This window comes from Cyprinodon tularosa, unplaced genomic scaffold (genome assembly GCF_016077235.1).
Source record: "Cyprinodon tularosa strain WSP-4 unplaced genomic scaffold, ASM1607723v1 ctg551, whole genome shotgun sequence".
In the NCBI taxonomy this organism is placed as follows: domain Eukaryota; kingdom Metazoa; phylum Chordata; class Actinopteri; order Cyprinodontiformes; family Cyprinodontidae; genus Cyprinodon; species Cyprinodon tularosa.
The window spans coordinates 130089-143940 of record NW_024039287.1 but is presented as its reverse complement, the minus strand read 5'-3'; the positions used below and the strand labels follow the sequence as shown (position 1 = coordinate 143940).

General features: G+C 37.5%; 1 protein-coding gene across 1 annotated transcript in view; it reads left to right on the top strand.

The window, feature by feature from the left end:
• Positions 1 to 9859: 9859 nt before the first annotated feature.
• The window catches only part of ube2f (ubiquitin-conjugating enzyme E2F (putative)), a 54719-nt gene continuing 50726 nt past the window's right edge, over positions 9860 to 13852 (top strand). The window contains exon 1 of the mRNA XM_038305138.1: positions 9860 to 10095. The gene's annotated coding sequence lies outside the window, so the exon portion shown is untranslated. The remainder of the gene's footprint in view (positions 10096 to 13852) is intronic.

Genomic DNA, 13852 nt, shown 5'->3' with positions numbered 1-13852 from the left:
GGTAAACAGGAAATACATATGAACTCAAATACAACCAAAAACAACTAGAATGACAGAAAAATGGATATGAAACCAATTAAACTCAAAAAGAAAACCATGACACAGGTAGAGACAAGAAAATGTAAAGCCTGTATTTTGCCCCCTTCCCTGGGTCAGCATCATCATTCATCATTTTGATAAATGGTACCATGTGTCATGATGGGTTTTCTCTGAGTGAAGCCCAAGATGCAGAACACACACGGATAGACAGGTAAAAGTCCAAAGAGTTTATTAAAGGAGCACAAGCACATGAATATGAAACCGGGACAGTTCAGGCAGGAGGTTGGTTCACTGGGGTCTGTGCAGGGAACGGGGGATGGCTGGATTACAGAGATAATGAGGTGCTTAGCCTCTAGCTGTAAGCTAGCTAGGACGGCTTGGATCTGAGCTTCCAGCTCAACGCAGAGAACAACAGGGGATAATCCACATGGTAACCTCTGGGGAACTCGTCAAAGAAGTCCTCAGGTTTCTTTCACGTAGGGATCTGCGGGTTGGCTCACCAGGGCAGATTGCAGGTTGGACTTTCCAAGAGCTTCTGGCTTGAGACTGGTTTCCTATGACGCAGCTCTCCCAGAGCTGCAGACCAGAGACAGGGTTCCAATGAGGGAGCTTCACAAGGAGACAGGAGGCTAAGCTCATCCAGAGCTTTCACGAGGATACAGGAGGTTAAGCTCATCCAGAGCTTTCACGAAGATACAGGAGGCTAAGCTCATCCAGAGCTTTCACGAGGATACAGGAGGTTAAGCTCATCCAGAGCTTTCACGAAGATACAGGAGGTTAAGCTCATCCAGAGCTTTCACGAGGGACAGGATTCCTGTGAGGCAGAGATAAAGAAGATATTAGAATCTGGTCCCGACCTAGGAACAACCAAGACTCTATAGCAGAAGGTTCAGGAAGCTAACCAACTAAGATCAACACTGCGGCGTAGAATCCAGGTCTGAAGGTAGCTTAAATACTGTGGTCCTCCTGATTACTAGATCAGCCACAGGTGTGTGAGAGGCTCAGCTTCAGGAGGACCCACGGCGCACTCTGCTGGAGGCAGAGGGTAATCTCCAGAACCTGACAGTGACTCCAGCCCTAAGAGAAACAGACAAAAGAGAGCAGAAGAGGATCCTCGGCGCCCTCTGGTGGGCAAGCCTGAGGATCCCAACACCATGACTCTTACCTGAGGAACAAGCTGTAGGTACAGCTTACCTTTGTGAACTCACGCCTTCAGACAGCCTACCTGTAAGCTGTTAGTGCTCTGTTAGCTCTAATAAACTTAGCAGTTTCTGTCAGCGATCTGCTGTGCGTCTTTGCTAGATACATTTCTAGTTAGAATCAGTTCAATTGGCATTGTTAAAAAGGCTCCATTGTTTCTAATTTAAGAACGACGTGACAATCAGGCTCGTCCACCACTGCACCTGCAGGTTCTGGCCAGAAGGTGAATAAAAAGATCCTGCTGTAGAACCTCAACTTCTAAAGAAAGGTCTTGACAATTACGTCTTTCGGTCAAATTTAATCATGTCACACAAACATATAGATACGACCAACTGTGACTGAAGCAGGATATGGAAACCTAAAATTGTTGCATAATCATTACATTAAAAAGTGACAATATCACTATTTGTAAATTTGAAAAATGTCAATGTTACTTGTGACGCATGCATCAATTTCATAATCCTTTCTTTTTACCTAATAAATAACTTAATATATTTATTTAAATTATAAGAATCGTTAAAAACATCCATGGACCATCATGGATTTGTGTTATCTCTCACTTTTTAAATCGGAAACATTCTTGTTACCCAAAAATCACTCATAATAATTTAAATTTGTAAATTTATCTGCTGCCCCACTTTTATTTTTTCCAGCAGAGAATGCCAAATATGTTTTTAAAAAATGTCCACTTTTAAGGATAAATTTAACAAATATTATATTCAAAGATCATGACTTTAGTTCATATATGTTAACTTATAATAATACTGTCAGCTGCCCTGGCTGTCTACGTTTTTTCTTTGTTGTTGGTTTTTTTTGGAGGTAGAAAGAGGAAGCAGGATGTAGGATGCCTATTAATAGTTTCTTTAGCACAGGGATCTCCTAATGTTCAAGTTTGTCTCCAAGTAGCTATACGATTTCCTGCAATCGATTTCCTGCAATCTTTTGCATTGCAATTTGTACAGTCCAGGTACAGTCCACCTCGCCCAAGTCAGAATCAGCTTACATTCCAGGCTTCGGTTATTGGTGCACTTTCCTTCAGTACATAGATCATACGAATTACATTAAAAGCTTCCATTTTTGTAAATTATTTTAAACTAAACTGAAACATGCAGATGAGAATCAAGCAAAAATACCCTGCTTCAAATCAAAACATTTAACTCTCAAACACAGAAGGAGACATGGAAGAAACTGGATCATTACAGCGAAGACATGGGGAGACAATGGACACTGGCTGTGTTGCTGAAGGATCTGACAAAGGAATGACTGAAACGAGAAGTATTTTACCTAGAGCGGTGATTAGGGAAAAAAGAAACAGATAGTTGATCATTAACAGGCTACACCTGCTGATGGCTGAAAGGATCTAAAGAGCAAATAAGAAAAATCTCTTTGAAGAAAAGCTGTAAAGGATGAACACACAGGCCAGAAACTTGAAATCTACATGTTTGCTAATCAGAACATAATACAACACAACAAGGACATACCATATCAAAACAAACAATAAAGAATCTTAGCAACGGGTGTATCAGGAATGAAAAGAAACATGCTACACAACAGGAGGTAGACTATCCAATTAAACTGGAACTAAACCAGCACATGAAAACCAAAATTAAACAAAAAAAAGGTGAATAAATATTGCAAAATGTTAGAATGAAAGTTTGCTTTCACTATGTCTAAGGTCATGCACAAGTGAAAAAAGAGATCTTAAAGGTGAAATCGCGGTTGTGCACCAGTCTGCAACAGATATGTTTCGTTTAAATTACCTTTTGCAATAAGATTACTATAAAGAAAATACATAAAACTACAGCTTGCCATTGGGCAAAGTGTTATGATTTTGAAATGAAAATGTCCACATTTCATATGCCAACTTAAAACAAACAGCTGGGAATTTTACAAAGAAAGTGTGATAATGTCCTATAGTGAAAAGGTGAAAAGGTGTGAGTCTAAAACCTATAGAAAATGCAAGGATAAAAATTCCAAGGAAATGATTAAGAAAGGAGTAATAAAGTCAATTTAGCAGAAGGAAACAAAATCTTAAATACTAATATATTAAATATTAGGGCAACTGTCTTTTCTTGGCTCAAGGAGAAAGACATTTCACTGCCACTTATGGAGGCATCAAAGCTGAACGAAGCTAATTAGACATTTACATTTTTAAGTGGGTTTAGAAATTATAAACTTGAGACCCATGTTTCTCTTGAGGCACGTTGGATCTTTTAATCCCTCTTCCCCTTTGGGCGCAGAAGAGTTACAAACTTTGTTTAAATCCCCTTGATCATTTGGCCCACTATCTGTAGAAACCAGGAGAAACATCAAACATATTAGCATTGGCTCATTTTTGTTTTGTATGACTAAATATGGGCAAAAATGCGATTGTGTTTGATAGATTCTGCTGTGCGACCCTAACTATGCTGAAACGCATATTATTCATTATAAGGGGCTCTAAAAAAAGTGCATGTTCATTTGTTCAAGTAAAGTACAAAATACTGAACTATAAATTCAGATATAGTATAAAACAACATTAACGACCCCATAGATTGTTTGGATTCATTTATCTTTTTATTAGTGCTGTCAAAATTATCGCGTTATTAACGCGTTAACGCGAGGCCATTTTAACGGCGATAATTTTTTTAACGTGAGATTAACGCTATGTGGTTTTATGGTACAATTTTTCCAAGTACATCCCGCTGCAGCCTGCGGGAAGGCGGGGCTATTTTCCCCCAGTCTATGCATTTCTCATAGGCTTCTAGAGCGGAGCTCCTCAAGGGAAAAAGACGCTCATACACTGGGTGACGCTAGTGCCTTTTCTTTAAGCCCCACCACCAACAAACAAGTTGAATGTAGTAGCAACCTGAAATACGCTGAGAAAACTGATTACTGAGGTGAAATGGAATCTCGTAGCAGCACTCTTGCCGTCTGTGTACGCAACAGGTCGGTATCGCGTGTGTGTGTGTGTGTGTGTGGGTGGGTGTGTCTGTGTGTGGGTGAGTGGGTGTGTGTGTGTTCTCATTTTTGTTAAGAGGCTGAAAAGTAACTTTCTAGAGAGCATAGACTACCTTCATCTAGTGATGTCGGTCTATTGATTTTGATGTATTGATTGAAAATTGTTCATTATTACCCTGGTTAATTAACATCTAATGTTAACTCTACTAAATTTTATAGCAGTAGGGTAAAATGCTTGTCTTTGTTCAAAAGACTGTATTAACTGTAAAGACTGTCTTTTACATCAGCCTGTTTTCAGGGCCTTTTTTTTGCCTACATATTTGTTATTTTTTGCTACATGCCTCCCCATCTTCTTGCCATATGTTTCTATGGCATAAATCAGTATCTGTGACCTGTTTTCATTTTAAAAAAAGAACATTGGCACAAACCTAGCCTGTATGTATTTTTTTGTATGTCATCGAGAGTATTTAAATGATTTTCAATCAGGAAAAAAATGTGCGATTAAAATGCGATTAATCGCGAGTTAACTCAGGCATTTATGCGATTAATCGCGATTAAAAAATTTAATCGATTGACAGCACTACTTTTTATTTTAAAAGAGTTAAAAAAGATTTTAAATTGTGCTCTGGGGAACACGGATATATAAAGATCCTTCATGCCCAAAACTGACTGAGTTCATCTGTGATTTGTGATAATGCTTCAGGATAAACAGTTTGTCACAAGAAATGAGTCATTTTTTTTTGTTCAAGAGGTAAACTCAGAGTTAGGATATAATGCCCTCTGCACTAGGTAAGCCTGGGTAAAAATCTTTAAAAAGCCTTGCATTTGATTAATCTTACAATACAACAGCATAATGTCTTATTTATAAGATTACACATATTAAATCCTTAATTTAGGTACATTAATGCATTGAGGAAGAAAATCTAATGTTTAAACTAATAGTTTATTTACCATATCTGTCAAATGTCAGAACTGAAGACCAAGAATTCGAAGCAGACAGATAGGTGTGATTCACAAAAGCAATTATTAACATATGCCAGATCTGCCACTCAGCAACAGGGGCGTCAAAGGCCGGAATCTCTGTAGAGGGGAAAACTCAGGTTAGTGACGACGTAAATCTGACCGAGGGCAATTATGAGCGTGTGAGTCACTAACCTGGTTTTAGAGTTCAGTCTGTGCCCAGAAGAAGGAGTAGAAGTGAGCCGGATGGCTAACAGCAGAGGTTTACAAGAGTACAGACTAGAAGATCAGAAATCTAAAGACGCGCCAAAGGGAAATCACAGTCAGGAGCCAGATTCAGGTTCAGTCCATAGGCAGAAACTTGCAGGAGTCCGAAGACAGGTCAGGCAAACAAATCCGAGACAGGAACAGGCAGGCTTAAAGGTTAGAGGGTAGAACTGGTCAGGATCAGGCAATCAGAACAACACACAGGGTATGCTAGAGAACTCTCAACAAAGGCTCGAATAATCTGGCACTGATGACAGGGAGCAAGCAGCTTAAAAAGAGGCAGGAGCAGGGGACACAGGTGAACAGTGATAAAAAACTGGGGGAAGCTAAGCAGGTGAAAGGAATGAACCATTAAGCCTGTCATCAGGTGCAAAGATCATGACAACATCAGCGATTCCCCTGTTTTATTTTTTATTTTTTTATTGTAAAAGATAGTTTACTAAGATAATTCCTATTTTTAATTTGAGTGATATATACATTATCTGGATTGTTTAGGTCCTTTGATTCATGACTTCCTTTTTCCTATTTTACATCGAATCCAAATGCCTCAAAGCAAACATTTCGGCTACAGTGAAAGTGCATTCACAGTCGGCATAATAAGGGCTATCTGAACAGTGGTGGCAGTAAGGAATGCGGTAGGTTGAGGAAGCCCTTGAAAACCCCTGGCGGATATTGCTATAGGGCATCATATAACTGTCTCTTTGATATATAAGGACAATTTAAATAGAAATCTAGATAATCTGAAAATCAATTGTCATTTTGTCTTTTAGCAGGAAAATGATTCTCCACCTATCAACAAAGACGTTAGCACAAAATCCGTCTACTTCTACTACAGAAAACCTGCGGTGAGCTGAACACAAAATAAAATATTAGAAGACATGGGACTTTGGATGATCTAATGAAATTGTGTTAAAGAAAAGAGATCCCTCCTCCAGATCCCTTATTAGATAGTAAATGGCCTGTATTTGCATAGAGTTTTATAAGGTCCTGGAGACCCTTAAACAATTGACTATAGATATAGTGATTTGCTTGCTGACGGTGGTACGCTATTGTAGCCACAGCTGCCTTGGGGCACACTGACATAAGCAATTGCTGTCATACAATCAGTGCCTTCAGTAGCGCCAACACCAGGCAAGGTGGGTAAGGCTTCTAGACCAATGACAAAATGAGGATGAGACGGACCGAGGGGGCTCAAACCAGCAACACCATGGAAATAGGATAAATCCCTACCTTCTGATCCATCTGTTATTATTCCCTGGATTTACTGTTTATGTAAGATGTGCCTGTGTTCCTCTCAGCTCTATCCCTGAAGCAATCCACATTAATAACAGCATTCTCTTAAAGGATGACTCTCACTTTAGATGACACATTAGACTCTTATAAAACCTGGGTACACCCATTCAAGACGTGTACACTTTCTCATATGACGTCAGCAGAAATATGTTACCTCATATGATTTATATGATAGATTAAGACTTTTCCGTCATCAAACCTATATTTCAGACATTGTTTCTTTCCATTCAAGCAGTTTTCTCAGGTCGTAACCACCCGTAGGTCATTAAACTTTTTAATGTAATTAGAATAATTGCTCTTAACTATATCCTAAAAAAATGGTCCCAAATGTTTTAACTGTAATGACACTTTGGGGATATTAGATAAAACAAATACCTTAGAGCATTATAGAATGATCTGGAAAAAAAAAGTTCTATACTTAATGGAGAAGTATGCATACTTATTATATTCATCAACCACAACATTTTAATTTTTAACAAGTATTTTTATTAATATTAAAGGCTACACTTAACCCACCATCATTCCCTCAATACCACAGTTTTTAATGTTACAGACCAACAACTGTGATATTGGTAAAGGAGGGTGGTAAAAGCCATGCCTCTAATTGTGAAGGGCTCTGTAGGTTTGAGGGATTTTAGTTTTAAGACTATTTTTAGGATAATTTCACCTTCATCTTACATAGATTGTCCTAAGATATTCTTACCTTAGTTACCTTACAGTTTAAATCATGTAGAGGACTATGTGAAATGTTTTCTTCACCTCACTTGAGTTAAATCAGAATGAGGGATTCTTAAAGCAGGATGTTGATGATGGTGATAACAGGACTGTGTCCTTGGAACATTTTGGCAAGTCACAACAATCAAACTATCGACAGCAATGTCCTTCTTAAATGAACAATATTTCAAATCTTCCCAGAGAAGCCAACGACCTCCACACTCTCACAATCCAAATGATCGAATCTTCCTAACTCTAAATCAGTCTTTATCAGCCTCGATTTGGACATCGATCTCACTCGCAGCAACCCAAGGTGAAAGGCAGCCAGATATTTCATTTGTAACATACATCCTCTTCACTCAATTCTTCTTACTTTTATTACTTTGACTCCAATGGGGCTATTCATTTTATCACTGACAGAAATATGTGTGGGTGAAGAAATGGTACACTTATTCTACTCATGTTCTTGTCACTAAACAATTTAAATCTAAAACTGATCTCTCATGTCGTCAATTAAACAGATCATGAAGGCCCAAGAATTACCCGGTGGAATAAATATAGATTGGTAACTTTAATTTAACAACTTGACATTGAAGCTAGTCTTGTTAAAATATAAGAAGTAATTTGCCCAGTTCAACAAAAATTGTGACTTAACATATGATCATTACGGAAATTAATGTCAGGTTATTATAGGAATAAGGCCATCTTTCATTAATTTTTCCCATGTGTCCTGTCTGGCAGTGTAACACTCAAAATTGTATTCCTAGTTCCAAGGAGAAGTCTAACATATTTACCTCCATAAGTGGAGCATAAAAGCTTTCACTATAATACTCCCCTTGATATATGTGTGAGTAAAGGTAAGAACACATAGAAAGAAACAATTGAGATAATACAAAATTACATCCTAGGAGTTTGCTTCAGCACCTGCAGAGAAAGAGAGAGAGACAGAAAGAGAGAGAGAGAAAGAGAGATAACGGAACAAGAATTGCAAACAACCAGTCGATGTGATAAATCACAAAGAAACTCTCAAAATATTATTACAAACAAGATGCTTTTAGTGGCAGCTAAATATAGAGTTAATCTCTTAAGACATCCTTCCATGTTGGTCCTCTTTTGCCCTAAATGCAGGTAGGAGAAAGGCTTTCTGATGTTAAATTGGGGATATTTGATAAATAAAAAGCCATACAAATTTAAAATACAGAGGAGCGCAGGGATATTGAACTGCATTTCATTTCATTAATTAAATGCAATCTAACCTCATGGTGGATCTTTTAGCTCTATTTTTTAGAATTCATCTGTCAAAATCTTTAAATGTGAATTAAGTTTTCAATATTCACCTTCTTCATATATATTTCCATATGTCTCTTCTTGTAATTGGAATCTCAAAATTATCGCTCATCATCAGACTTAAATCAAATTTGAAATTAAAGTCTTGGGATCTTTGAGGAGCAATGAGCAAATGTTCACCACTAGATGCGCTGTTGAGCTCACCTTTAAATATTGATGCACCTTCTATCAAGCTCAATGCAGAGGTGTAGCTAGAAAATTTTTATAAGGGTGGCCGAAGGTAGATAGGCACTAAAACCTCACGGGCAAACTACACTGTTCCAACAGGAAAATTAACAAGCAAAACATCCATATTTTCTAAATAAAGACAAACTATACTTTCCTTCAGCCTTTGCTAACAAATAGACAAATATATTCAAACATCTGTGCTTTCTAGATAAAAGTTATAGTGGATAAAATTCTTTCAGTTAGTGTTTTAGGTGAACATCTTATCCATTGTAATTACTTTTATCAGTAATCATTCTGGATAAAATCAATATTCACAGGTACTAATATCTACATAAATTGATCATTTAATACGTTTTTATTAAAATAGTTATTTATCTATGATTTCACTGGAGAGTCCCAGATGACTTGCAGAGACACATCATTTTCACTTTACCCCATAAAAACACAAAATCTATTCCGCTTGAATTCTGTACTTGTCATCTTTAATGTTAGTATATTGATGTGCATAATTAACCACATTGTTTTTGTTGTCAAGAAATTGTTAATATATGAAAAATTAAAATGTTTTGAATATTCCCCCCCGAGACTATTACTGCTGCCACCATCTGTATTAGAGGGAAATAAGTGGTAGGAGTGGCCACAGGGGTGTGCAATAATTGGCTAATAATGGCCATGGCCACCCCTTGCACCCCATTTAGCTCCGCCCCTGGCTCAATTAAATAACACAAGAGGTAATTTGGTTATTCTTATAACAATAATAATATTAATTAAAACTTATGATAATAATAATAAATACTAACAACAAACTATGTAACATAACCTACTTCTACCAATTTTAATAGGGTTTTTAACTATTAACAGCTTGAAAGCCCGGACAAGGATCAGAATGCCGAGAACTCCGGAACTATTTATCTCTCTCTTTGTGTCCACACGGACAACAACAAAAAGAACAGCCATTCGATGCGCTTCCGTTGCCCATGACACCGGAGCGAAGTTCTGACAGCTGAGTCCCAAACCGGTTCCCAAATACTTTTAGAAGCCCAGGTCCCGGTTATTCGTCTGGAGGTGTTTTCGTCTTCCGCGCTGCGGTGTTCCTGGAGGCGGGTTTACCGGAGGACAGCGGCTGATTATGGTGTAGCACGGAGCGTTAGCTCGCAGAGACGGAAGGTACCAGCACAAAGCTTAGACAAAACAGGCTGTAGGCATAAGAAAAGTTCCTCTTTAAAACAGAAAGACATATTTCTATATCTGTATATGTGTGGATTTACAGGAATCTGCTGATATCCACTTTGTTTACTCGTTAGTTTATTGCAGTGTTAGCGAAGTGTTATTACGCTAATTTAAGACAAGTGTTCTGGAATGAGGCTATCGGAGTCAGTTATATTATTGTCCTGATTTTTAGCTCCCTTTAGCTAAAAATTACATTGTTCTCTTGTAGCTGTATTTTTTTTTAACAGCCTAATCTTGTTAAAATAAATAATGAAGGTTCAAGTAGGATAGCTACTACAGTGTTTAAGTTTGATTTATAAATCCTAGCATACAGCATACATATAGTTCTTGTTAAAACGACTTTATACATCCCTATTTTTTTTTTTTTACTTTGTGGAAAAAGCTTTTAAACATCCGGTCAATGCTTTTGTCTTGACGCAGATATTTGAGATACACTGAATCTTGCAGCACTGGCTTTAAAATTAATATGCATTTTGTAAATTTTTTTTTTTCCTTTGAAGAGAAAAAAAAATCTCAATTTGTTGTCCTTATTGTCTGTTATGGGCTGGGCTCCTTATTCAGTACAGCCTCTGCAAGTTTCTGCAGCATAGATACCCTACAGTTGATTCATATACTGTATGCATGTTTCTGCTTGTGCTTTGAAATGTTTGTCATCTCTATAACTACTTTATATTTAGCAATATTATCCACTAAATTCTTCATCAAGTTTGGTCATAAACTGCAGTAAACCTGCAGAGAGGTGATTTATTTCAGATTTTTTAATTGAGGTTTGTATGATTAGCTTCTTGTTGTGGTTGAAGACAAGTATGTATTGCACAATAAAAAAAAAAAAAAAACAAGATAATACAAAGTGCTTTGAAAGACTATGACTAAATGTAATTTTAAACAAGTGAGTTTTTCAAGCTTGATTTAAAAATAACTATGCTTTAAGCATATATTCAGATTTTTGGGATTTTGTTCCAGATGTTTGGTTCAGATTCTGGGGATGCTGAGTAGACTTGAACCAGTGGACCTGAGAAATGACGAAGGTTGATGCACTGATAAAACGATCTATAATGTATTCTGGTTATAAAATATTCAGTGATTTACACATTAGCATAAGTATTTTAGTCTATACTGTGAGAAACAGAGAGCCATTGTAGGAACTTTAGAACTGGGATGATGTGCTCCACCGTAGTGAAGATGTGGGCAGCAATAGGGTGGGAATTGAAAAGATTTTCACGATTCCGATTCCCTTTTCGATTCTATGAAACGATTCGATTCTTTATCGATTCTTTTTTCGATTCCAATTTGGGGAAAAAAGGAGAACAAACAGTTTGATTATCAGCATCAACTTTGTTTACTTAACTATTGTACAATCTTACAAACTCAACAAGATCAAGATGTCCACAGGAAATGTGAAACTGGAGTAACATATGTGTTTAAATGAAAAATGAATACAAGAACAAACTTAATAACCAACAATTTCTAATCACAAAGGATGGGATAATAACCTATTTTAAATAACAAAAAATACTAATTATAAAACAGTAGGAGGGAAAATTAACAGTTCTTTTGCAGAAAGATGAGCATATCTGCTTTTTCTGGAAGGATACGGGATCTTTCAGGGCTTAAGGTGTCTCCAGCCGTGGAGAACACCCTCTCAGATGGGGTGGAGGAAGCCTGCACACAGAGGTAGTTTTCAGCCAGTCCACATAGCAAGGGCAGCGTATCTTGCTTGTTCCACCACCACAGTGTGGCGCTATCCCTGCAGGGGATGGAGGGCAAGCTTTTATAGAGCTGGATTTCCTGATCTACCCTCTGGGCTAAGGAAAGACGGGGCTTTGATTCACAAAGTGACCGCAGCTCGTTGTCTTCCTCCTCGAATTGTTCTTCCAACTTGCGTAACTTGCGCAACTTACGTAGAAAATGTGACGTAAGTCGTGCTCCCCAGAGCCGGCGCTCTCGGCTCTGGTGCTGCGGGAATCGAAAAAAGAATCGTTCAGCGAGCTGCCAAACGATGCCATGGAATCGGAAAATACGGAACCGGTTCTGAACAGGAACCGGTTTTCGATTCCCATCCCTAGGCAGCAACTTCCTGGATCAACAGCAGCTGTCTGATTAAGGTTTTACTGTGAAGATACTTCTGTAACATAAATCTTACTAAATTTAAAGACATTAATTATTTTAAATTTAATACTCAAATGTGACAGAAGCCCCAAATATTCTTTTGAAGACAGAAGACCAACTTTGTTGCTGTCTTCATGTTCCTAACAAGGTTCAGGTCTGAGTCCATCACTATGCACAGATTTTGAACCAGATCAGCAGTTTCCAGCTGTAATAACTTGAAAATTTATATTTTTAGTTTTTATATTTATTGATTATTATTTCTAGAACATTGTACATTGATTTTCTTTATGCATTCATTCAATGGTCAAATTGGTTCTCCGTCAAAGGTCACCGCAGTGACAGTTGGGGTATCTTAAGATATGGTATTTCAAGTGATATGAGCATAGTGATGGGGGGGCTCAATATTTAATCTGTGAGAACCCTGCATGTGGCTTTTGTGATCTCGGATGTAAAGTTACCAACTGACCCAAACAGTCCTTGTTATTCTAGTAAGACTCAAACCGTTTTAGAAGAGGTTAACTGTTAAAACAGAGCTTTTACAATAATTGTACTGATGAAGGGCAGGTTTGAGTTAGGCCTGTAGTTTTGCAGCAGCATCCTGTCCAGCCTGTATTTGTTATCAGATGTTATGACAGGCAGAACTTTCTGAATGAAAGCTGAGGGTAAAACATCGAGACAGTAGAAGGAAGAGCTTAGTTGATTTGTAATTTCTCCAAAGAAAGGAAGAGCTTAGCTGATTTGGAAGTACTGATTTCTTTAAAGAGAGCTACCCTCACATTCTTCAACAGTAGATGTTATGGTGAATTGAAGTCCACTCCTTCATCCAATCTGTTCAGCTTTTTTCACACTTACGTCTTTTCGTTTCTTCAACATAATAATTTTTTTTCTGAAGCTAAAGGTAATTTAAGACTTGCTAAAAACCTCAATGCTGTACTCACCACCTTGCGCCTCTTCCTGTTCATTACTCTGAATTGTTTCTTTTTAGTTCCTGTTTCACACAGGAAGATTATTGGTGACACAATGTTTCCTTCTTAGATCTTCTGTGTAAAATTATCATCAGGTTCGTTATAAAAACTGAAATTGTGTAAACCACAGTTTGAAGGAGGAAAAGCACCTCGAAGAGTTTGAAGCTGGGCTCATTTAATCATAGTGTTGTGAGGTCTGAGCTGTTTGGAAAACGTTTATTAGAACACCTGTCTTAATAACCCTGACACTCTTTAAATGTTTTAAAACAGTAGCTATTGATTCTAAAAAAGTTCTTAAATCAAATGTTTTCATAGATCACTCTTTCCAGATCATGTTACATTGAAGATTTTATTTTGAATTATTATTTTGTGATAGTATTACAAACACAGCTTCAAGACATTACAGCCCCTGCTGAGTTTTAGAGATTATTTTTAAACCTTTCTTCATGCACATTGAAGGCATTTTTTGAGCCATTCAAACCAGATCAAGATTGAATTGTTGTTGCTAGTTTGATTCAGTTCTTATTTGTGAAATTTCTCCCTATCTCCCTCGTTTCTTCTCTTAACCATTACTACTTTCTGAAATTCATCATCTGATGTTTGTATTCTTTATTGGGTTG